This window comes from Phalacrocorax aristotelis, chromosome 1, assembly GCF_949628215.1.
Source record: "Phalacrocorax aristotelis chromosome 1, bGulAri2.1, whole genome shotgun sequence".
Lineage (NCBI taxonomy): Eukaryota > Metazoa > Chordata > Aves > Suliformes > Phalacrocoracidae > Phalacrocorax > Phalacrocorax aristotelis.
Window position 1 is genome coordinate 206873147 of NC_134276.1, and position 25520 is coordinate 206898666.

General features: G+C 39.0%; 1 protein-coding gene across 1 annotated transcript in view; it reads left to right on the forward strand.

Moving 5' to 3' along the window:
* Positions 1–1765: 1765 nt before the first annotated feature.
* CD36 (CD36 molecule (CD36 blood group)) overlaps positions 1766–25520 on the forward strand; it is a 67122-nt gene continuing 43367 nt past the window's right edge. Inside the window, exon 1 of the mRNA XM_075081499.1 lies at positions 1766–2049. The gene's annotated coding sequence lies outside the window, so the exon portion shown is untranslated. The remainder of the gene's footprint in view (positions 2050–25520) is intronic.

The following is a 25520-nucleotide window of genomic DNA, read 5'->3' on the forward strand; positions in this document are numbered from 1 at the left end:
TTCTAGATATATGTGTGTATTGCACACACTTTACAGTGTCCTGTCAAACAAATGTCAAAACTCCATATGAATTATCTTTTTTTTTGCTCTTGATGAACATAAAACATAATACACCCCTCTTATATGGCATATGCACACATATAAAAAAGTCTGTCACAAAATATTCAATAACAGAATGTAAATACCTTTTTCCACAAAAATGGTCTCATTTCTTAATCAAGACTGAAATGCCATTTATATGACCAAGTAGTAAAGGTCATGTAGAAACTGCAAGCAATATTCGAAGTGCACCTTATTGCTTGGCAGATTCCCTTTACCTGATAAGCTTAGTTAAATATTAAAAAAGTTTTATCTGAAATTCTCCTTGCTAGGTTTTTTTTTTCTGACCTGATATAAAACACAGGGACAACTAGCATGTTCTCTGTGCCACTGTAAAATTTAAAGCTACCTATTATTTCTTAATGTAGTAATATGTTCAGTGTAATCACAAACAAAAAGGTGGGGGAGCATTGGTCTCACAGAAAAGGGAGGGAGTTTGGAGGTTTGATGTCACTGCTGGTACCAGCTGTTTGTGTTCTGGACCAGCAGGTCCTGGTTGAAGCTGAGGCACCCTGGTGAGCCTAGGATGGGATTAACCAACCAACTGACCCCTGGCATATTGGAGCCACAGAATTGAATGTGGTTACTTTTGAAGATAGCAGAATGATTTGGGCTTCATGAGAACACACTTGGTTTTCACGAAAATATATGTATCTTCAAAAGTGGATTTCTGGGTTAGAGCAGAAGAGAAAGTCCAGCGGCATCTGGAATAGACACGTCTTTGGCTGCGAGCCAGTTTTGAATCATGTGTTGTAAATGCACCAGTGATCGGTAATCAGCTTTTTGGCTGAGGATTGGCTTTAAGATAGCGCTTGTTTACAGCTAAAGACTGAGGTCATGATACTTTATCTAAGTCATGCACATTAAAGAGAGGAGTGAATGATAATGAAATTACGAAAACATGTGGAGGCAAATTTAGCTAGCAACTCTATGCCACTCAGTTGAACTGAAATAAACGTGTAGCCATACTCACTATCCACAATGCAGAGAATACATTGTAAAAGAGTGGCACTCTTCTTGAATCTCTAAGAGAAAGGAAGAGCATTAGAAACAGGAAAACTGATTCCACAAAGCTCTGACTGGTTTTCATGACTTTCCTGCATGCATTGTCATAGCATGGGCAGCAGTACAGTTTACAGACTGGGTATGCTAGGTGCTTACCACCAAAAGCTTCTGTTGGAGCAACACCAAGTTGCAAGATTTTAGTCTGTCAGCATAATCTATGCCTTTACTAACACAATCCTGACAGAATTAGATGTGCCTAAATTGGAAGGCCCCATAGGCTTCAAAGCCTGAATTGAAAAGTGGGCAAATGGCATCAAAACTAGTGCAGAAGTCCTGATCACAAACTCATGTTCCCATGGAAGGTTTTTGGTGGGAGGCGAAGATAGTATAGTGCAAACAAACCAAGAAATTTTCTAGTATAAATGTGTAAAACTGCATTTGGTGTGCCCAATTCGAATGTGACACCTCACGTATGTGAACAGAGACTTACTCTTGCAGTTCTATAATTTGCATCCTAGCCTCTCCCCTTGGTCAGCATGGGCTAGTTGTGAAATTTTCATGACATCTATTTAACTTTCTGCCCACAAAAAACTGATGGTAAATGTGGTTGTAGATGGCAGTTTGCCCTGTAGTGATCATGAGACAGCTGAGGTCAAGATTCAGAGGAAGGTGAGGAAGAGAAACAACAGAGTCAGGACTGTGGACCTCAGGACAAATCACTTAAGCTTGTTTAGGGATCTTCCAAGCAGAATCCCCTCAGAGGGTGCCATGAGGAGAAAATGCACTCCAGAGGTCTGGCTAACTTTTAAAGAAAACTTATTGAAAGCTCAAGAACATCCCCACACACACCCAGGCTGCAAACTGACCCGCTGAGCTGTAAACTGGCTGAGAAGGCTATGGTGGACACCAAGTTGAATATAAGCCAACAGTGTGCTCTCATTGTAGGTAAGACAAACCACTTATTGAATAGGAAAACATGTCCAAAAAATTGAGGAAGTCGTTATTACCCTCTGCATGGTGCTTGTGTGGATGCATATGAAATATTCTGTACAGTTTGGGGCCATCTCACCCAGTCTGGAAACTGGAGAGAATCCATCCAACCACTAAGATGGTTAGGGGCCTATGGCATATGACTCATAAGGAGAATTTGAAGTAGATGGGCTTATTTAATCTAACAAAGCGGAGGCTAAGGGGCAATGTAACCATAGCTGAGAACGACTTCAGAGGGAATTGTAAAGTAAAAGCCAAAACCTTCTCTATAGTGGCAGATGTATAACAAGAGAAAAGAGGCAGAGGCTGAAAATTTTTGAACATTAGGAAAAGCTTGTTTACTTAGTGGCGGTAGTATAATGCAGCACTGGAAGACTCTATGGAGAATCTGCCCTTGGAGGTTTTCAAGGCAGAATCAAAGCTGCAGCTGATGCAATATAGCATTGATGAAACTCTTGGTTTAAGCAGGAAGTTGACCTGAGACCTCTGGACATACCCATCCCGCCTAACATTTCTGTGATTAGCTTCTGTGGTTGATCTATATTCTGTTCAAGTTCAGGTGAATGTATATTTACTTGGTCTATCTAAAGATATTACACTGAAGAAAAGGAGTAGGAATTCACTTCAGTTAGTAGGAGATTGTCCTCTGACTTATATCTGACTGCAGCTTGCCACTGTCTTAACGCATTTTGCAACATGATCTGAGAACACATTACATTACATACAAAGGCAAGAGTCAAAGAGTAGTGAGAAGGTACTATAAATTCAAAGTGGGAACCTCTCTCTGTTTAAACCTATGACAGTTTCACATGCCTAATGCTTGTGGGGAAAAAAAAAGAAGACTAGACACTAGATACAGTGTAATCTGATTATGAATTCTTCTGCCTGTTGCCAGCAAACAAATATTGAGCCATACCCTTCATGATCAGACAATGCAGTTGTGTGATTACGCAGTACTAGTTGCCCAGATCTCTTCTGTGCCTACATAATCCTGTGTGTCCCTTCAGAGCTATGAATGAGAAGAAAATATTTCTCATCTGGTGTCATGCCATTGTAGTTAAGGAGGTGGGGAATATTGCCAGTAATAATTAAGCTGTAGTGACACTGCAATATATGCCATTAGCAACTCAATCCTATCCTTTATTTCAGTCTTTGGTTTTTTGAGTGCTCTTGGAAGTTGCTTTGATTTAGACTTTATTTTATTTTATTTTAATTTCATTTTAATTTTAGTTAATATTTTTTACTATAAATCCTCTTGCTGTGCAGATAACAGTTTCAGGGGCTGTTATCTTTACTATATCAAACTTTGACTGGCTCATGCAGCTGTATTTCTCTTGACAGATATTGTTGCTGAGTCAGTTCAATCCTGCATTCCAGCATACCTAGGCTGGGCAATATGAGCTGGTAGATTAACCATAGCAGCATAAGCAGGAGTTTGGCTTTATGAAAATGATCCTTCAGACAGTCTTCTACAACATATGTAGGTATGGCTTTTTTTATTCCCTGGGTGGAGACAGGAGAGAGGTGGTGATATTTTAGATCCAAATCTCTTTCTGGATCTGATCCTTAGCTCTGCAACAAAATGTTGCCCTAAAGGGGAGCTGTGATAAAATGAAATAGAATATGAGCTGTGATAGAACTACAGTTTAATCAATAGCGAGTGATGAACTGATGTTTAAAATGAATTGTCAGAACATGGGTATCCTTCCAGGAGATGTCTAGAAAGCCCTTATTGATTTTGTTTGATTCTGAAGAAGCCCTATAATTATCTATACTATGTTGCAAACCTAAATATCAGGATAGGGTTAACTTGACTGTTCAGCTGCTGGAGGCCATGTTTAGATATTTGGCATAAATATTAGATATGCATTTAAACTAATTAAGCAGCTCCTACACTCTTACCGTCCTATGTGTTCCCTTTGTTTGTACTGCTTCAAGTTCACTGTTTTAGGGAACATATCCGGCTGGAAACTAACCCAGGAAAAAAGGATTTTTGTTTTAATGACCCAGCAGAAGGGACAGATCAAGGGCTGAGAACAACTACTGGGTGACAGATGCGAAATTCTTAAAATAACACAGCCAATGAAGAAACGAGTGCTCAGGTCTTCTTTTTGTATGTATGTGCTGAGCTAGTTTTCTAGGAGACATTTTGTTACAGAAAAGACACTTCGATGTCGTCCCCTCTGCAGAAACCCTTTGCTGCCCAGGAGAAGCTCATTTTTCAGTTCTGAATTGCAGCAGTTAGTGAGCTGTACATCGGCTGAAGGGACATGCTCATCACTCAGGAATGGTGTTCAAGCTGACCATCTGACATGAATTGTCTCACTGTTTAATTAACAAAAGTGTGGCCATCACCATCTAAACGCTTGTAACACACAGCTGCAATGTGTATAACCTCTTCCTTCTTAGACAGATCCTCTGTGTTGTTACCTCTTTACGTCTATCATCCCTTCGACTTAGTACTTAGAAGTCAGAATTCTTAATTTATTCCCTTCAGAGAAACTGATTGTTTTTAAAAGCACTTATAATTTCTCCACTGAGCCTTCAGGTGAATATATGGTGATAATAGTAATTAACTAAGCATGTTCTTTCTGAAGTTCTAACAGGTTACAAAAGCTTTTAAGAAATTAGGCCTTAGAACATCAAGGTGATTTGGGGAAGATCTATTACTTTTTTCTGATTAAGAACATTAAACTTGTAAAAGAAATCCCTTGTTGAAGGTCCAGAAACAAATTCTGACTGAGTACAGATTTGGAGTTCCATCGGAAACAATGAGTTTATCCATTTGCTGTTCATATCAATAGAAACAAGCTTGCCCAGACTTTAGTTGGGCTGACTTCATAATTTGACTATAAATTCTTAGAAAACTAGAATCCTAGATAAAGGCTTGGAAAGATGCATTCAAGTCTTTCTCTTCAGGATATAGTCTTGCTCTTGAGTACAGAAAGCTGTAGGATTGTGCAATCCACAAAGCTGTAGGATTGTGTAAAGGGCAACAAAAGCAGTCATTTTTTAGGGTGGACAATTTAGGTCCCTGATCTGTGAAAGAAACTGGAATAGCAGAGTGTAGATTGAACACTGTACTACTCAGGTTTCCACCAACTCAGGAAACTGCGGGATCGAGTCTTTCAGTATAGTGTAATAGAAAAATTACTAATTACCAAATGGCAGTCTTAAAGGCATAATAATAACAAAACACTTAAAGGGAAAGAGAGTTAAGAATCACAGTAAAAGAGCACTATAAATTGGGACTTTTAAATAATGGAGTGGGAGTGAACAGCGAGATGAGCATGATCTCGCTTGTGAATTTGGTTTCAAACTGATAGTTAAGGCTTTGTTGGTGATGGGAATTTAGATTATCTTGCAGAATAATTAAGTCTACAATTGCCACATCCTGTGTGAGTACTCAGATTGCTTATAGAGACACCCCTACACACATATTTATGAGGAAAAGTACTTATGATGGATAGCATTGAATTAATTTTACGTGATCTGTAGATATTCACACAAATCCAAGACTTTTCAGGATCTCAGTGTGAAACAGACAGACACATATTCATCTTGGGCAAGGCAACTGTGTTCCTAATCAAGTAAAGGAATTTAGCTTCTGGTATTCCAACATATTGTAGCAGGGCAGTAGGTTGCTACACATCCTCCTTTATATGATTGTATAAGGAGATTTATTACTCCCTGTGTAGTAATTCAGACCACGTAAAGAGTCACTCTAGATGACACTGGTCTGAAACCAGCGTAATTCATTTTATTGTCTTTGTTCATCAGTGGCTAATTAGCTGTTGTGCACAAGTGCCAGAGGGGGTTTGTTATTCTCTGGGTCTGTAAAGGTTAAAATGAGCTACTAGCCCCCATTATGTACTTTCTGCCATGGCCCATCTGGTTGAAAGCCAACACTAGGCATACCTTGATCCCTAAAAGCAATTTTTGCTTGAGTTTAAGCTTATATACTTTTTGCAGTTAAGCTAGGATGTCTAAATGATCAGCTTTGAGTGAAAGATATCCTTGACTGTGTCTGTAAGTAGTTTCGTATGTAAGTGACCATTCACTGGTGGTTTTCCTGTCATGAGTCTTACTCATAATGCACAAGCTGTATTTGTGCCTTTTCTGATACTTCCTCTTACAATTTCTTCTTTGTTCATTTACCCTAGAGATCATTTTGCTAGAGCAGATTTCCTTATATGTGCTTATAAACTTTAACCTCAAATCTGGCTCCTGAGGATTCTCAGGTTCCCATGATGTAGTTGATACAGATTCTGTCCTGTGCCTCAAGTCTTTGTGATACTGTAAATCAAATTTAGAAAGTCACAGATAGATTCAATCTTTTCTAGCGTCTTAGGACTCCTGAAAACAGGATTTGGATGCAGCTTAAGCCATGCTGCATGCTTGCTGCATTTTAAAATGTTGTAATTATTTTTATTTTTAAACCTTGGCAGCTAAGTCCCATGTTTGTTATCAGCACATGTGAAGCAGTCAAGTCACCAGTGCACAGGATTTAACTTCTTTTATCTATTTAACCTAGCAGAAACTAAGGGATGCTCCATAACCACTGAAAGTACATTTTAAAACAAGTGGAGAAAAATAGCTTACATTGGTTGTGATTTGAAGTAGTTCAGGGGAACACAAATATAGTTTTTGTATATAGGTAATAGAAGATAATTAATTATGAAACAGAAAGGTTTTACACAGTGGCTATGTCAAGCAAGTCAAGTTTTCTGACCTTCCCCAAAATACAGCTGTTTTGTTTTTGAATACCAGTCAATTTTATGCAAAAATACTTTTGCCTGACCAAGTCAAGTCAAAGTAGAATCAGTGCAATTGTTGCTGGAGTTAGAAGGTTTTCAGCCTCCGTGTTCATATGGTGATTCTTGATTTACTGCAGCTTTTTTTTTTAAAACTCTGTAGCAGAATGACAAACATCCCGTTCAGTGTATAAAAACAAAGCTGTCAAACCTAATTCATGGTTGCTAAAGTGTTGGTGTTTATTTGGTTACTAGTATGAATTCTGAGGTGAGGTTTTGAGATAACTGGAAACTTTTAAGTGATTAATAATGACATGCTACCTGTAAAGTCTCATAGTGTGAACCTAATTGTAGGGAATATCAGGAGTAAGCCAGCAAAACTCCATGTATGTTACAGCATCGTTCTGTCAAATAAATGATGACTGAAGCAGAGGGAGAGGAGGAGGGGTCAAATGAGGCTTGGGTTTGAGGAGAAAGGCTCTTCAGGCTGGGCAAGGTCTTTCATCTTCATCACTCAGAGCCTTGCACTTACCTCTGTTCCTTTTTCTTTGCACCTCATGCTTGTTTTGGGGGTTGTGACGCTTCCAGAAGATGTTTCAGCCTTGTTTCCCTTCCTCTGCCCATTTGAACACAAAGGACATACTTCCATGTGTGAGGTGGGAGAGGAATGGTGGAGTGCCACTTCTCACAGGGGCAGGTCGACGCATCACAAAGGATGGGGGACTGCTTTAAATCCTGGAACTAAACCAGAAGGAGGTCTGTGGAGGTCTGCAGGTGGTTTTTTGTCAGGATCCTGAGGACACCAGTAGGCCTTATTGTCCTTGTCCAACCCCTCCTGGGGCCTCCCCCACCCTGTCTATGGCCCAGATCCCCATTCCAGCCCAGCCCAGTGCCATCAGCCCCTGTCCCAGCCCATGGGGAGTTGACCTGCACTGCTGCAAGATCTTAATTATTTTCTTTGTCTCTCTTGAATCTGCATATTTTAAAGAGCTGGAGCTTTATGAAAGAGTCATTGCATACAAGAGGATTTAGGGATGCCACCTCCTTGGAAAAAATAACACAAGTGATTTTTGCATTCTTCCAAAGCTTTCAATGTTAAGCACTGCCTTAGAAGGTGCCAGGTTGTGAGTTGCCATTTCTACCTTTAGCTGTAGGCACTGGTACAGCTTATGAAACATGCAAAAGAAAAAACACCCAAATTAAAACAAAAACATACAAAAAACTCCCCAATAAAACAGTGGGCATTTTCACCACTGTCCTCAAAAAGAGCTGAATCAGGATTGCAGATTCTGTACCATTTGCCAAGATGATGCTCTGAAGATGGTGAAGGTCCAGAACATGCATCCTGGGTAGTGGGGAATATTTGGTCTGTACCCTGCAGTTCTGGATTAGGGAGCTTTGTGTTAATTAAACCATATTTTGTGCAATGTTCTTATTAGGAATATTTATGGCTTTTTCTTAATGAATAATTATAATAGAGTAATTAGTTACTGGGAATACACTGTTTTTTCTAATTTTTTTTTACTATTATTAGTATATTTTGTAAGAACAGTTTATTTCATACATCTTTTAAAAAAAAAAAAAGAATCGATCTTGCGTTCCAGCTCTGCAAAGGAAAAGAAGCAGGTTTCAGCACTGGAGTAAATGAAGTCGAAAACTCTAAAAAGAAATAATATGATGAGGCCTTCATATACTCAAAAAGATCCCAGTGGCTTTTCTCCTCAATGAAGGTACAGAGTGAGAGTCCTGGCCTCATTGCCAAATGTTACGATATTAATCTTTAAATACATACACAGCACTCATTCTCTGCTCTAGTCCCAGTCACTCTGCTTCTTATACCTATGTATACATTTATCCCCAGTGCTAGCGTGAGGAAGGAAATTACCCGTAAGAGGATTTGGAGGCCAAATCCAGACATTTAGTGGATTCAGTGAGGTTAGGAGGTTAGTCACTTCAGCTCCCTCCTGCAGTTTATAGAAAGCAGAAAAGGACTAAAGGCCCAAGGATCGGAATTTCTTCTCCAGCTTCCTGACTTTCTCCAAAGAGCAGAGAGAAATTAATGTAGCTAAGCTAGTGATGTCTGGGGTACCTTTTGCAACTATTTAGACATCACAAGCATCCTAAAAAACTTCATTCACTTAAGGCCTGTAGAAGTCTGTTGATACTGCCAAATAAAAAGGCATCAGAATCAAGTGAGGGCCACTGAGGCCAAGTGGCACTGATTGTCCTATATCCACAGGGTTAGAGCTAGTTGGACTGGTTCAAAACAGTCAAGGAACGGTTACACCGACAAGTGTTAAATATAGACAAGCAATGCTCACACTCACTCTTGAGGCTACCCTGGTAGCTGGTCTATGGTCTTGGTGCCTGAATTTCTTCTGTCAGAGTATACATGTTCAAACCTGCCAAGATATAAGGTGGAATCTTAAGCTTGGTAAATCAGGTAGGTGAAAACCGTCAATACCTGATCCTTTCAGTATCCCCTGAGCAGCGCTATAACAAAAGACCATCTGTTACTCAGAGGTAGGCAGGGAAGTATGAATTGATTCAAATCTTGAAATGGGGGTGATATTGACTACAGTCCTACTTAGAAGGAACAACTGCCCATGGAGGAGTCCATCTCCAAAGCTGAGAGTTCATGGTTAAACATCCTATGTTGAATGAGGCATATATCTAACCTACACTCCCTTTCTTCTGCCTTTCTTGCTTGGGTAAGTTATGCAGCTGTTCCCTTGTTTGTGCTTTATATGAGGGACACAAAGTTCATGCTAGGAATGACATGAGATGTTAAAAATTAGAGCATTGCAACACTTAAGTGTGTTATGGAGGTATGGAGTTGAGCAACTTGCGAATGTCAGTCAGGAGATCTGTGGAAAAGCTGGAACTTAACTGGGTCTCCCAGAGCACAGGGAATCCTAATTCCCTGTTCCCTCTTCTCAAACTAAGCCAATACTGTACCTTCTTATGTGCCTCACACTGGGGGTCTCTTCCTTCTTTAGTGCTTTTCCCAGTCTTTGACACTTCAGATGCTTGTTTGATATTTCTGGGATCAGATGAAAAACCAAAGTATTGGGCACCAGAGTGCTCAAAGGCAAAAGGATGGCAAGTGGGAAAAGGTATTCTAGTGGGAAAAGTCTGGAGGATATTTTGTGTAGCCAGGGTCTGAACGAGCTTCTGGTGATCCTGTCACGACATTTCGTATTAATGTCTGTGCTACATTTATAGCATCTTTCCCGTCAGGGACTGATATAACAGTCAGTTATCTTGGTCAAAAATCCTGATGTACTTTGCAGGAATTAAAACTAAGGGAAGCATGACTTTGTGAACTCAGAGCGATTCACTGAGTGAGTGAGAAAAAGTAACAAAACATCATACTAGTATGAAGACGAAGACAAGGGGATTACTACTGCAATATAGAAGAGAATAAGGAAAATACTAGGAAAACATGTTATTGTGCAGAAAAAAAAGTAAGAATTACTTTAGAGAAAGCCAGATTTCTTTGTAGATTTCTTTTAGAAGGAAAACTAAAAACTGGGAGGTGATAGGTAAAGACAATATGAATGGCTATTAGTAAGAGAGAATCATGGAACAGAATAGAATAGAATAGAATAGAATAGAATAGAATAGAATAGAATAGAATAGAATAGAATAGAATAGAATAGAATAGAATAGAATAGAATAGAATAGCTTACATTGGAAAAGACCTTTAAGATTATCAAGTCCAACCATTAACCTAGCACTGCCAAGTCCAACACTAAACCTTGTCCCTAAAAAGCACATCCAAATGTCTTTTAAATACATCCAGGGATGGTGACCCCACCACCTCTCTGGGCAGCCTGTTCCAGCGTTTGACAACCCTTTCAGTGAAGAAATTCTTCCTAATATCCAACATAAACCTCCCCTGATGCAGCTTGAAGCCGTTTCCTCTCGTTCTATGACTAGTGACCTAGGAGAAGAGGCCGACCCTCACCTCACTACAAGCTCCTTTCAGGTACCTTTAGAGAGCAATAAGGTTCCCCCTCAACCTCCTCTTCTCCAGGCTAAACAACCCCAGTTCCCTCAGTCACTCCTCATCAGACTTGTGCTCCAGACCCTTCACCAGCTTCGTTGACCTTCTCTGGACCCACTTCAGCCCCTCAATGTCCTTCTTGTAGTGAGGGGCCCAAAACTGAACACAGGATTCGAAGTGCTGCCTCACCAGTGCTGAGTACAGGGGCACGATCACCTCCCTGCTCCTGCTATAAACGATTTAGAAAACCATTAGAGAAAACTAGTAGCAGGGTACAGAAATTAAACTATTAGTCATATAGAAGAAGGATCTATTTTAAATAAAAGTTCTTTTGATTTTTAAAGGATTAAACAACAGTAGAAAAGCAAAAAGCAAATTGGAAAAAAAGTTGATGGGGATTACTTGTGAATATTAATGGCTCATTTGAAGGCTACCAGAATATTTCCTGAAGACTTCACTCACTTTTGTAGGATTTTTCTCTTCTCTTTTTAAGAAAATCTAAATACGAAATAAAATTAATCACAAAAGCTACACTCTTAGAGCCTTGAGACTCTCGACTTATTTGTCAATTGTATTTGTGAGTCCCTCTGAAAGAATCCCCTGTAACAGTGAAAAACTTCACTCTACTGTTAAGCATCACATGTGGCTCTGTTTTGTAATTCAGAATCAAATGAGATATTCAAACAACTAACATACTCACCTTTCATTCATGTGTACTCATGAAGAAACTCTTTGTGACTCCTTTAATTAATCTACTCAGTTTGAATATACTTGTCATAGTCTCTAGGGGTAGAGATTCCTTATCCACTATATACATGAAGAGAGGCACACCTCCACGACAAATAAACATTGGAGTGCCAAACATCTAGCAGCAGTCAGAACATCTTCATACAAGACCTACCCTGCCAAATATTTGTATCTCATAATTTTCTTTAGTCAAACTCCTCTTCAGACTACCCCGAAGTGAAATGAGTTGAAATAACAGAAGGATGCCTGCAGAAGAAAAAAATTATCTGCAGTGGAACAAGCGAGCAAAAGAGACAACAAAAAATTCATAAAGAACATCTTGCTTTTAGCTCTCTCCTGTTTACACCTAGAACTGCTTCTCTGTTCTGCTGAACTGTGACATTTTACTTGTCATAACTGGGAGAGGACTGTAACTGAGAAACTGAAAGCTCATTTTACTCAGTTTAATTTGAGTAGCCAGGATTGAACCAATGAGATGTACAGTCAGACTCGCTAATATGATATGAAATATCCAATTTTTCATAAGGTTGTAAAAAGAACAGAACAAGATCAAACTGGAAGTCCATCTAGCCTACTATCCTGAACACTGGCAAATAGGAAAAGCCTACAGAATAGTATAAAAGAGATTTCTCTTGAGTAATCCTTCAGCCTATACCAGGCTGTAGCTTACTGAAAATGAGCTTTTTGTGCTAAATAGCTTTAAATGTGGGTTGTTGTTTTTTTCAAGAATCCTTTTCTGTTACTTTCTGAACCCAAGTAAATTAATAGCAGCAAGTAATTCTACAGCTTAACTGTATAAAGGCACACCTCCTTTTATTTTTACCTTTTTGTTTTGTTTTGTTGTTGTTTGTTTATTCCACTTTAAGGGGTAATAAGTTTCATTCCTTTATTGGAAGAAAGAACATTTTCACTTTTATCATGCTACTTACAGAACTCTCATGTCTTACCTCAGCAGTCTCTTTTGCAGGATAGAGAATTCAGTACAGTTCCTAACATTATGTTTTCTATTCTGACTGTTATTCAGAGGACATGCTCATGGAACTGCCTAATCTGGCCAAAATTGTTCATCACTTATTTTCCTGACTGATAACAGCTCAATTCCAGCATTTTTAGGACTCTTTTATGTACATCACTTATATTTAAAAAAAAAAATTATTGCATCACGTTTAATGTCATAACAATTTTCTGTGACTTTTCACACACAGTTTTCATATTTCCTGCCTGAATAAGTTTTTATTATCACTAAATTTTTCAATTCATTATTCCCCATCTTTGCCTAACCTTTAAAAATTTGCTGACCTCCATAAGCACAAATCCAGGTGGAATTCCTACTTTGTCAAGATCATTACAAAACTGATTACTTCCTCTTGCTGTCTGTTGCCTATCTTTTGTGCAGTTCTTCATTTAAGCATTTTCCTTCTCTTGCTTTGCCACTTTGGTTTCTTCAGGAACATCTAATGGATGGTTTTGTTGACAATTTTTTCAAACTGAAGTGACTAAGTACACAGGATTTCCCATGTCCACTTTTGTTCACTTCTTCAAAGAAAACTCTGAGGCATGACTTGCCTAGACAAAGGTGAGGCTTTTATTAACTCTTCCCTGGTATTTACCAATTTCCTTAAGTTATGTTAGAACAGAGTTCACATCATCTCCCACCTTCAGATTAACAAAGACATTTTCTGAGTACTAAGTAAGATTGGTATCAGACTACTGGGTTAGGTACTTGCATGTGGACCTGGAAGACTGGATATTCAAAAAATGGTCAGCCTTTTAAAAATAATATAAACCATTTAACAGTTATAATAAAGTTCCCCTCAACCTCAGCTACTTAAATATAAGGTAAGAAGCTAAGAAGAAGAAACATCAGTAGTCCCAGAAGCAGTTCTTCATATTCTGACATAGGACCAGATTATAAATGAGATTTTCATCCTTTCAGATTCCAGAACCAGTTGTAGGAGTGGGATTCATTATACTGGGATATACACTTATTGAATGGGATGAAGCTAAGCCTGGGTGCCAGGTTGTTGTGCTCTTGGCAAAAGTAGTTTCCTTTTGTGTAGGGTTCTGGTGGTTAAGGATGTAGTGTTAGAGACCAGAGATCAAAGTTCTGATTCTTTCTCAGCCTGTCCCATTTCGCTCCTTTGCTGTCCAAAACACCATGCTGTAGAACAGCAGAGGGGAAGCTGGGACTTAACCATCATACAGCCAAGTCAGAATATTCTGAAGACAAGAATCCAAGATTTTAGAATAGCTGTGAAGTAGTTCACCTTGGCAGAAGACATGGTTACTAACAGGAGATGACTGCCTATTTTTACCACCTTATCAAGCCTTCCCCAGTTCCTCATTGCTGTGGGTTTCTTTCCCTTTTATGATTTTTGTGCAGCCCTTCCCTTTCAGATCTCTGCTTATAGCAGCTGTCTTCTTTGGCTGTGTTTGCGTGTTAAGGTTGAGGATTCTTGTATTTTTTTAATGAAAGTTTTATTAAGGTCCATGCTTGCACGTCTATGTTACTCAGTGGTAATGTGCTGTAATTTCCAGTTGAATTTGTTATATCTTGCATTGTAGCTGGGCCTCTCCTCTGCACATTTTCCTCTTTCCTTCCTCCCTCCCTCCCTTCTACCTGCCTGTCTGGACTACTGCCCAGAAGCACTTACTATGGGTTGAAATGTGCCCTGGATTGCCAGTTGTGCTGGTGTACTTTCCTAGAAAATTACTTATCTCCACTGGGAAACTGAGAACCTGGCAGACGCCAACAACCGGAAGAGCTCTGCTTAGTTATTCCAATTGCAGCTGTAAAGTTATGACTTGTTTCTTCAGCATGCTTTCAATTGTTGGTAAAATTACTATAATTATTGTATCTCACTGATTTAAAATAGAACAATATTAGCTTAACCCCCTACCCATAGAAGTTGGACTGAATTCTAAACAATGGATTAATCCTTTACTGTTTTGATTTATTTCTATGACCAGAACCATAAAAAGATAAATGTTCCAGAGCTTTTCTGCATTGTATTTTTAACACCTTCTACTCCATGTAAAGCAGAATAAGCTAAAAACTCTTTACAATGACATGGAATATTGGAGGATAACACAACTGTCCTGGCTCAGATAGAGAATTTTTCTATTAATCATTTGTGATCATGTTTTTTCCCAGACTCTGAAAGACTTTGAGCACTCTTTATTGTATCCTTTCTCAGATAAAATCCTGTTGCTAGAGAGTATTTCAGGCTTTGCCTTACAACTAATCTTTTAAGTAAGTACTGTGTCCAGTTTTGGGCCCCCCAGTATAAGAAGGATGTGGAACTCCTTGAGCAAGTCCAGCGGAGAGCTGCCAAGATGACCAGAGGACTGGAGCATCTCCCTTATGAGGAAAGGCTGAGAGACCTGGGTTTGTTCAGCCTGGAGAAGGGAAGACTGAGGGGGGATTTCATCAATACCTATAAATATCTAAAGGGTGGGTGTCAGGATGATGGGACTAGGCTGTTTTCATTAGTGCCCAATGACAGGCCAAGGGGCAGTGGGCACAAGTTGGAACACAGGATGTTCCACCTCAATATGAAGAAAAACTTCTTTCCTGTGAGGGTGCCAGGGCAGAGGAACAGACTGCCCAGGGAGGTTGTGGAGTCTTCTTCCCTAGAGACATTTAAACCTCACCTGGTTCCTGTGCCCCTTGCTCAAGCAGGGGGGTTGGACGAGATGATCTCCAGAAGTCCCTTCCAACCCCTACCATTCTGTGATTCTGTGATTCTGATTCTGTGATTTGTTTAAATATATAAATTTCACATTCTCACTGAACTGGAGAAATCCCAGTCACTCACCGCACTAGGTGTTGGACTTGCTATTGTGCGTTGAAGCTTCTGCCCCAGCCAAAAATAATGTATTTTCCTACATGCAAGGGACACAAGGACATACTGGTATACTTCTCAAAAAGTGATTCCATTTGTGCACAAGTTTTGGTCTATACAAACAGAGCTTATGTACTTACTAGGATTTTGGTGTATATAATTTAGCATAGAAATCACAAGCTAGACACCCCAAATAAAAATTTTATTTTCAACAATTGCCCACAGCAGTTGCTCAATTTAAAAAGTGCCTAGCTCCTCTCCCTCCAATCAAACCTGAATACAGAACAGACTCTTCAACCATAGGTCACATAACTGAGCTTTCAGCTTTCTTCAAACATAAGTTGAACAGCAAAATGCCAGTTCTCACCCTCCACCTCCCATGTCCTTAACTTATATGTATTCAGAGGTGACACCAGCTGCAGATGAACAAAACTGAATCTGTGTTGGAGCACCCTATTAGCATTCATTCTTCATGCTGACTATGAGAAAGAAAGAATCTATTAAGTCAGATTTTGTTCCTATCTGCTGAGCCTCACTTGCTTCAGTGGTTTCTCCATCACAGCTGTCAGGAAGATGATCATTTAAAACAAGCGTGTTAACGTGGGAGGGAAGGAAGGGCAGGATTTGCAGTCATCAGTCAGAGCTGTCAGTTCAGCCCAACATTTATATTTAGTTGAAGTCATGACTTGAGATATGAGGAGAAATGGTTTACACAATGTGGAAACCTTGGAGTATAATAACATATTTAATACTGTTCAGCAGTTCCGATAAGTCTTTTTTTAACTAAACCAACACAATAGAGGAGCTCGAAAAAAGTAATAATGCAACAATGCCAGTGGCATGTCATGGAAAACAGATACTCCTGGAAACTCTCATGACATGGCAAAATTAATATAATTTCAAAATTCTGTTCACTCCCTTGTCCCTTAGCAAAACACCAGAATTTACAATGAAAACATGCACATATCTATTTATCACACATGGATGAAACTAATCTTTTCAAGACGGCTGCAGAGTTGTATTATCATCAAAATCAGTATGAACTGTCTTGTAATAATACATCTATACATACACTTGATTAAAGTGTAAGTAAACACTTACTGAAGGAAGTTTTATTGCTATTAGAAGAGCTTTTTCTACATGCAAACACAGCCTACACTGAAGGTGTTCAATTTCAGCTACTGCATTTATAGGTTGTTTTTTTCATCAAGCCTTTGGCTGCTCTTGAATTATTCTTTTTAAATAGAACTATACTGAATCACCTACATGGTTCGAACTAATTACTGATTCAGGCAGCAATTGCAAGTGACAGAATTTCTAATTGCTAGATGGATGACAAGCTGCTAGAAATAGGCAATGCACAAAAACCAATTGAGAAATCCTCTCTCACACTTGCTGTCATCTTAATGACTGAGACAAGGTCAGGCCTGTCTGCTTCATGATTAAGGGCCATGTTCCTCATTTTTTGTCATGTACTTCTCTGTGCAGAGAAACTCTGTGACACTGGGGAATCATCAACAACATTTTCCTCATAAGAAATGCTTTTTAATTCAATTTCATTCACTTTTGTTCACAACATTTTAAAAGAATAGCTGGTTCCTTAGGTGCTATTGAAATAGATGCAATCTCCAGAACATTTTCTTACTTTTTCTGTTAGATTATTGCCAGAAAAACAGTGCAAGGTTAGAAGAATCAGAAGTGCTAATCCATCAAAACAAGGCTGTTTATAGAACATTTATTATAACAATTTCCTGCAGCTGTGTGATTAGAAGTCCGTAGGAAAAGGAGTTCATTTTCAAGGGCATTCAGAAGTGGTGTCCAAAAGTCTTCTGAGTAAAAAGAAATACAAAAGTTGAAAAACAGAACCCCCCACTGAAATGTAACAGATCTTCAGTGAAACCAAAGGAAGCAATCTGCCTCTCCAGGCACTTTATGGAAGTCTGTAATAATGTATTTTAAGTAAACTTATATGCCTTATTTAAGAACCTCTAATACAGCACCCACTCTTGTAATCTGTTTTTCATTTCTTTACAAACAAACTGTAAAAACTGGATGCCTTTCTGTGTATAGATCTCAAATTATTACCACCCTGTTAGAGTTATGAGAAACAGGAAAACTAATTTAAAATTATTTGGTCTCAAGAATTACTTAATAATAATATATTTCAATATTTAAAATGTATTACTAGAGTTCCCACAACATTGATAAGACCTTGCAAACACTGGAAATTTTCAGCACACACAACCCCACCACACCACCCAGAAATAATAAGTTAACCTTGCTAGAACTAGGAGATTGGTTTCACTGCAGAATTATTTATTTTTTTTCTCTAGCTATAATAGCTAGAAATGGTTTTTTAGGAATGAAAGCTGATACTAACACTTGACTCTATAAATAGTAGTTTAACTGTGCCAAACATTGTAAGAGCCACAATATAATGACAATAATATTGGGTAATGCTGATTTCATAAAAGTCAAAGTTACGTAAAATATTTCTATTGGTTTGCTCTTTCATATGCCCACAATAATATTTTTGCCTTTTTTTTTATTTTTCTTTTTTTTTTTTTTCCTTTATTGGGTTTACATGGCAAGGTTATTGTAGCTGGAGAGGGAAGGCTCTGCGAGGTGATTTCTGTGAGAATCTGCTAGAAGGTGTCCCCATGTCTGACAGAGCCAGTTGCAGCTGGTTCCAAAATGGACTGTAGTACCTCTGTGATAACATGTTTAAGAAAGTGTAAAAAAAAAGCTGTGCAACAGCATCTGGAGACAGGAGTGAGAATATGTGAAAGGAACAGATCTGCCAACACCAAGGACTGTGAAGAAGGAGGGGGAGGAGGTGCTCCATGTCCAAGAGCAGAGATTTCCCTGCAGCACCCAGTGAAGACCGTGGTGAGGCAGGCTGTGCCCCTACAGCCCATAGAGGTTACGGTGGAGCAGGTACCACCTGCAGCCCATGGAGGACCCCACGCTGGAGCAGGTGGATGTGCCCAAAGGAGTCTGTGACCCCATGGGAAGCCCGTGCTGGAGCAGGTTCCTGGCAGGACCTGCAGCCCTGCTGGGGACCCATGCTGGAGCAGTTTGTGAAGAACTGTAGCCTGTGGGAAGGACCTACATTGGAGAAGTTCATGAAGGACTGTATCCCATAGGAGGGACCACACAACAGAGCAGGGGAAGAGCGTGAGTAGGAAGGAGTGAGAGAGATGAAGTGCTATGAACAGACCACAACCCCCATTCCCTGGGCTATGCCTGGGGGGAAAAGATAGAAGAGAAGAGTTGGGAGTGAAGTTGAGCACAGGAAGAAGACGGTGGGGGGGAAGTTGGTTTTCAATTTGTTCTTATTTCTCATTATCCTACTCTGTTTAATTGGCAATAAATTAAATTATTTTCCCTAACATAAGTCTGTTTTGCCCATGATGATAATTGGTAAGTGATCTCTATGTCTTTATCTCAACCCGTGAGCTTTTCGTTGTATTTTGTTCCACTGTCCAGTTGAGGAAGGGGAGTGATAGAGCTGCTTGGTGGGCACCTGGCGGTCAGCCAAGGTCAACCCACCACACTTGCTTAGTTTTTTACTTTCTTTGTTATTTTTAGTACATTTTTTGAATCTTTACTTTTCTCCTAATTTCCTTCCACAACATAGTCATGCTTGAGGATTGTTAGTCTATTTGCTGTCAAGTCCCTTGAGGCTGTTCAGATAATACTTAAGGCTGGTTCTGCCTTTTTAACATCAGAGTTTCCTTTACCCTTTTACATACTCTTTAGAGTTGAAAATTGCCTCCCAGCTTTCCAACAATTAGGTATTGTTTATACATGCTTGGAAAAAAAATGATTAAAAATAAAGAGAAGCCAAGCATCTTTGGGCTACTGGCCTCTGAATAGTCATTCTTGGCACTTAATTTAAGTGTGACTTGTGCAGCATCAAGACCTTTCTCAATCACAGTATGTTTCTTGCTCTTGACTTCTTACTTTCTGGCACCACATCAGCTGCTGTTCTTCCCACAGTTTCTGCCAGAGCCATTAGAGACCCAAAGTGCATGTGTGGTTCCAAGTCCTCACAAAGAGCAAGAAGCATTCTTGTGACATTTTGTTCAGTATCTTCCTATTTTAACATGGTTCTTTGTCCATTACAGCTGCGCAGTAGGGTAGATACTCTTTGAGGACAAGATACGGACATTTCCATTCTTCACACTGGAGTCTGCATTCTGACCCTGATAACAGTGCAAATACCAGAGGATTTTGGCTTCTCATTAATACCAGAGGATTTGGGCTTCTCATTAATTAGAAAGTCTGCATATTCCGTAAAGGAAAAGTTCGTTCAGATGTTTAATCTTGCAAACTTTGAAATAACAGAAAAGTTATTATAGATATAAATAAATCAAATTCTTAATGCTGGTCGATTCACAGGGGAACACTGCCTCAAAGGAGCAAGAACAGTTCAGGCACTTGTTTAGCTTGTTAAAGGAGCTCTTATTTCAGAAATGCAACAACCAGAACAGTGAAGCTTATAGCTTCTATATAAAAGCTTAAAAGATACAAGTTGTAAAGAGTAAATTCACATATTAAGGTGTTAGTATTAATGGTATTCTCATAATGATATGATGATACACCTGTGGCCTGATTTTTAAAATAATGTATTTTGAGTGGCTTTATTTTTTTTGGAGTATGTCTTCTACTAAGTGTAGCTTCAGATGCAAAGGCTGTGAGCCATTCTATGAGACCTCTATGAAAAATCTTGTTTTCTTGCATTTGACATTGCTTTCTCATTTTTGGCAGGAAAAAAAATGTTCATTTCTGTTCTTTGGGACAGCAGCCTGTTGCCTGAATTTTGATATCAGGCCTTCTTTCATCTAGCAGTGTACATGATTTGTGCATGATAAAGTAGAAAGGAACTGTTTGTCAGTCCTTTGTAAAGCCTATGGCTTTATTTGCTGCACCTTCCTATGCCCTTGAAGATATATTTTGCAAATCAAGAACTCCCAGGCAGAGATGTTCCAAGAAAGGATGTGGCAAAACACACACGGGATATACTGGAAGTCAATGCTTTTTCAAAAGACGTAAGGCATGCTCAACCTTACATTTTCATCAAAAGGTGTTTTACAGATATGGTTCTTGTGCTTGGAAAATAGAAACGAGATGCCAAAGAAATGAAAGCTAATTAAAGCCTGCTGAGATGAAAAACATGTTAGGGATCTTTCCAGTACAAGAGGAGCTAAGCACTGTGAGTGTCCTGGGAACACTCTGGCTGACTCTGGTGGGCAAAATTCTGGGTTATGTGGCTAAAAAAATGACAGAAAGTCTTTTTGCTTCTGTTTTAAGAGATAGCAGAAAACTACCCTCCTGTACTCGGCACTGGTGAGGCCGCACCTTGAGTACTGTGTTCAGTTTTAGGCCCCTCGCTACAAGAAGGACGTTGAGGTGCTGGAGCGTGTCCAGAGAAGGGCAACGAAGCTGGTGAAGGCTCTGGAGAACAAGTCTTATGAGGAGTGACTGAGGGAGCTGGGGGTGTTTAGTGTGGAGAAGAGGAGGCTGAGGGGAGACCTTATCGCTTTCTACAACTACCTGAAACGAGGTTGTAGTGAGGCAGGGGTCAGTCTCTCCTCCCTACTAACAAGTGATAGGATGAGAGCAAATGGCCTCAACCTGCACCAAGGGGAAGTTTAGGTTGGATATTAGGAAAATCTTCTTCACCGAAAGGGCACTGGAACAGGCTGCCCAGGGAAGTGGTGGAGTCTCCATCCCTGGAGGTATTTAAAAGAAGGGTAGATGTGGTGCTTGAGGATATGGTTTAGTGGTGGGCTTGGCAGTGATAGGTTAGCGGTTGGGCTCTATGATCTTAAGGGTCTTTTCCAACCTTAACAATTCTATGATTCTGTGACTATCCACCTGAACAATCTAGATCTGAGACTTATATATCTTGTTGATTAAAAACAATTGCTATTTGGCAAGATTAAAATAATCTAAACCAACAACTTTATTTTTCACAACGTAGACACTATAAACAAACTAGCCACTTCCATTTTTTAAGTAACCAGCAATTTTGGGTTTTTTTTGGTTTTTGTTTTTGTTTTTTTTTTTTTTTTTTCCTAATACTAATCTTTCTGTTTTGGAGAACATGGATCTGATTTTCCAAAGGACAAATAGCAGTCTTCATAAACCATCTATGTAAATTTGAAGGCATCCAATATAATTTGTGACTTCCAAGAACAACATTTTTAGGATTCACGTACATTAGGATGCTGCAGTGTTTAGTTTACAGAAATAAAGCAGAGATGCTGTTCTCAGCCATGCTAAGATTTTAAGAAAATACATGGAAATAAATGAGCTTTATCTCTGAAAAACTGAATAATACCACGGAACTTCCGATTTTCCACTCTCTTATATAACTTCATTACTTAGGTGATGTAAGTTCTTTTCGATTACTGTGATCTGTCATTTGGTCTGGCTCCTGCTTCTGAATACGTCCAGACTCAGCTGGAGCGTAGGACAGTTGCTGGCACCAATTCTGGGCATGTAGGCAGCAGGCCTATGCAACTGGCCTAAGAAAAATTCCTATTCTGACATTTTGCTTTAAGACATGGGAGTTTCCAGTCTCACCACCTAGACTTAGCAACGATGCCAGCTCTCCCAGCTTCCCTGCAGGGTCTGCAGGGATTCACTGTGAACACTCAATTACCTGAGTAAATCTGGCAGGGATGGGTTGTCATTAAACAAGGATCTACGCCACTTTATAGTTTCTAAATTCAGACTAACTTTTAACTCTTGAACATGCATAGAAATTATTAACATTGTATAAGTTTCTCTTTACATTTTTGTTCATTACTTTAGAGACTGTTAGGCTCTTTATTAACAAAAAGCAGTTAGAATACTACTTTCAAGGGCTCTGAATCTTTATAAACTCTATAAAAGTCCATTTCTTATGTCAGAGACTGAGCCACTGAACTCTTCAGGAACTGTTTTGATTTTTCATTTTTAAAAAATCTTGTTATCCTACTGTTTTACTTGAGGTGTCAATTACTCATGCAATGTACAGTGTAGGCAAACTCAGTGCTGTTGTAGTTTCTGAACAGAAATGCAACATCCTGCAATATCTCCCATCTTTTCTTGTTATTAGAGGTGCTATACAGGAAGACATGTGTGTCAAATATTAGTTAGTGTAATACTTTTTCATTAATATCACTCAACATTGCATGGTGTGTCTAGATTAGTGTGCTCTTTCTAAACCTTAATAATGAACTAATTTGTATCTTAATATCTAATTAATTAAGAGCCACAATTATTTAATTCATATGGTGGCTCCTTTATGTGCTTCTAAAACTGCTTGAAGAAAACCACTGATTAGGATTCCATCAGCATTTCATGAAGCTTAGGCTTCATGCATTGCAAGCACAGAGTTTTAATAGTTCATTAATTGTGTATTAAATTAATTTTTACTAATTACAATATAGTGGAATAAAAAATATATAAGAATACAAAAATAAATTAAAATAAAAACCAATCAGGCAGAATAAGACAATTTTGTGTTGTGATTATTTAGTAGAGACTCATACAAGCCCTTTGAACTGTGATGAAATCCACCCTGAGCAAAACCCAGAAACAATGCCTACAGGCTGCTAAATTCAAGTTATGCCACTGTATCAAGTCTCACTAACTACAGTCACTTTTTCAGGATAAAACTCTCCCTATAGCAAGTAAATCCCAGAATCAAAGAAGTCCAGATTGCAAAATGGAGACTAGGTCATATAAAGCTTATATTATAATTTTATTTGTTTCTGCTCCCTTCTAATGCCTCATAAAGTTGAAAACAAGTTAATTCTGAAATCCTGAAAATCCTTCAAGATTTTTGGGATGCATCTTTGCATGTCTTTCTGAGGGTATTATATTGAATAGTACTAATATTTTTTTTTTGCTTAGGGTAAAAGGAGAAACTTAATCTCACAGTGGGAAATTTTCTGAGCTAAATTTTTGCAGAGCAATAGACAGTTGTATCAGGTAGCTCAGGAGAGTTACATATCATATAGTAAGGATGAAAGGACACAAGTCCTAGAAAGGCATATTTTTCTCTGTAGACAATGAAGGGATGTCTACGTTCAGATGTCTACAATGTGGACAACTAAATGTGAAAAGATGAATTGTACCCAGAACAGTAGTTCATTTCTTTTGCTCCAAAAAAGTGCGTATTGATTCAGAATGCACTAAATATTTTTCAAAAAAAAAAAAAAACCACTATGGTCTGCTGTATGACTTTTGTTGGTATTGTGTTTTGTTTTTTTTTTTTTTTTATTTAGATTCATTAACTTCTAGTCCTGAAAAAATTTACTGAAGTTCACACACAGAGGAAACAGTACAGTAGCTCAGTCCTCCTGGGAGGCTTGAGGGTTGCATATCATCTTCACAACAGGGAACAAAAACAGCATGAAGATTTCCTGCAGTAAGGTGGAAGACATCACATATGGAGACAGGTTTATGCTGGATTTTGATCCTTAGAGCTGTAAGATCCAAACAAGGATCAGGCGATCCAGAAAGATCTGGAAGTGAAATCAGGTGATGCGTTGAGACAACTGATTTGCATTGTGTCTTTACTTTGGAAGTTGGTCTTGCCACATCTGTAGAATGTGCACTGGGCACATGCCCGATGCGTGATGTGAATCAAACATGAAGTAGCAAAATGGTATTTAGATGAGGCTGTAAAAGTGGGAATCTGTTCATGGATTAATTTCTTCATAAGAAAAGGAAGGCTACATAGAAATACAGCAGCCACATTAAATAGGGCCGTAGCACCTCAGAGAGCACCTAGGCTTAAGCAATACACTAAGAGTGGCAACATGCCAGAGAAATAGGTCTCTATTGCTGCTCCATTCTTCAGGTGAGGAACCTGAATGGTATGAAAAGTATGGCTTGGTTAAGGCTGTGCAAGGAATTATAACACAATTTCCAAGGTCTGTGTAGGCGCAAATCCTCCCAACCACATGAATTTCAGTGAGACACACATGGAAGTTTCCAAGGAAAAGGTGGTATTTTTCAGGGTGTTTACCTGATGGAAAATGGCAATAGGCAAGGTTGCAAGAGGCAAAAGAGCTCAGCTACACACTATGTTTCAGAAGACATTCTTTGAAATTGAAGTTGAAACAAGGCACCTGCATGTGTGCTCATGTATACATGCAAGCATGTATAAATGCTTAAATATTTCTTGGGTCAAAAATGGAATATTATTGTCCTTAAAGAAGAGGACCTTTGCATTTACTTTGGCATAGGAAAGTAAAAGATCCCCAGGAAAATATGTTCTTAAGTTTACTATACAAGAAAAGACAAGACCCTCTCAAGCCTCACCAATTCATGAGGCATGACATAAGCCTGTCATGCCAAGATGAAAATTCTTATTACATGCAAATGAAGAATCAAAATACTGGGATCTGCTGTCTCCAAATGGCAAAAAAGTTGTCTTTTACAAGGTTTTTTTATAAGCCTAATGAATGAGAGCTGCCTGTTAGGAAAGCTGTTGGGAGGCCCTGAAAAATCATCTCCACTGTAGATATTTTTGTCTGCTATAGGAAGACTCATACACACTACTTAAATGTGCATACAGACACTATTTAGGCATGTGTACATTAGAATCACAGACACATTAAAACTATAGACAGATGCATGGTAGGTAAACAGACAGCAGCTGATAGATGTCCACGGTGTTCAGTCAAGATACTGGCATGCTCCCTTGGGTGCATGGACTTTGGAAAAAGCAGGGTTCAGTAAGACCTAGAATGTGTAACTGTTTTTAAAACAGTGCTCACACGCATAAGTTCAGTGGAAAACACTTCCCCATTGCGTGAAGGGGCAATGCTGAGATGAGCATGTCAGTCTGCACATCTAAGACCTTTAGGGGTACTGTTCTGATACAGTCAAGTTTTATTTTCTGAGAGGAGGTAGGCAGACAGCCTGATAGCAAGGCTTAGGGGAAGGGGAAGAAGTAGAGGAAGGGGGAGAAGTCTGTGTTAGAATCTGGCAGCTGAGAAAAGGAATTGTGAAAGAAAGACTGGCAAAAAACTAACTAGAAAACCACTAACAGAGCAGAGCGCA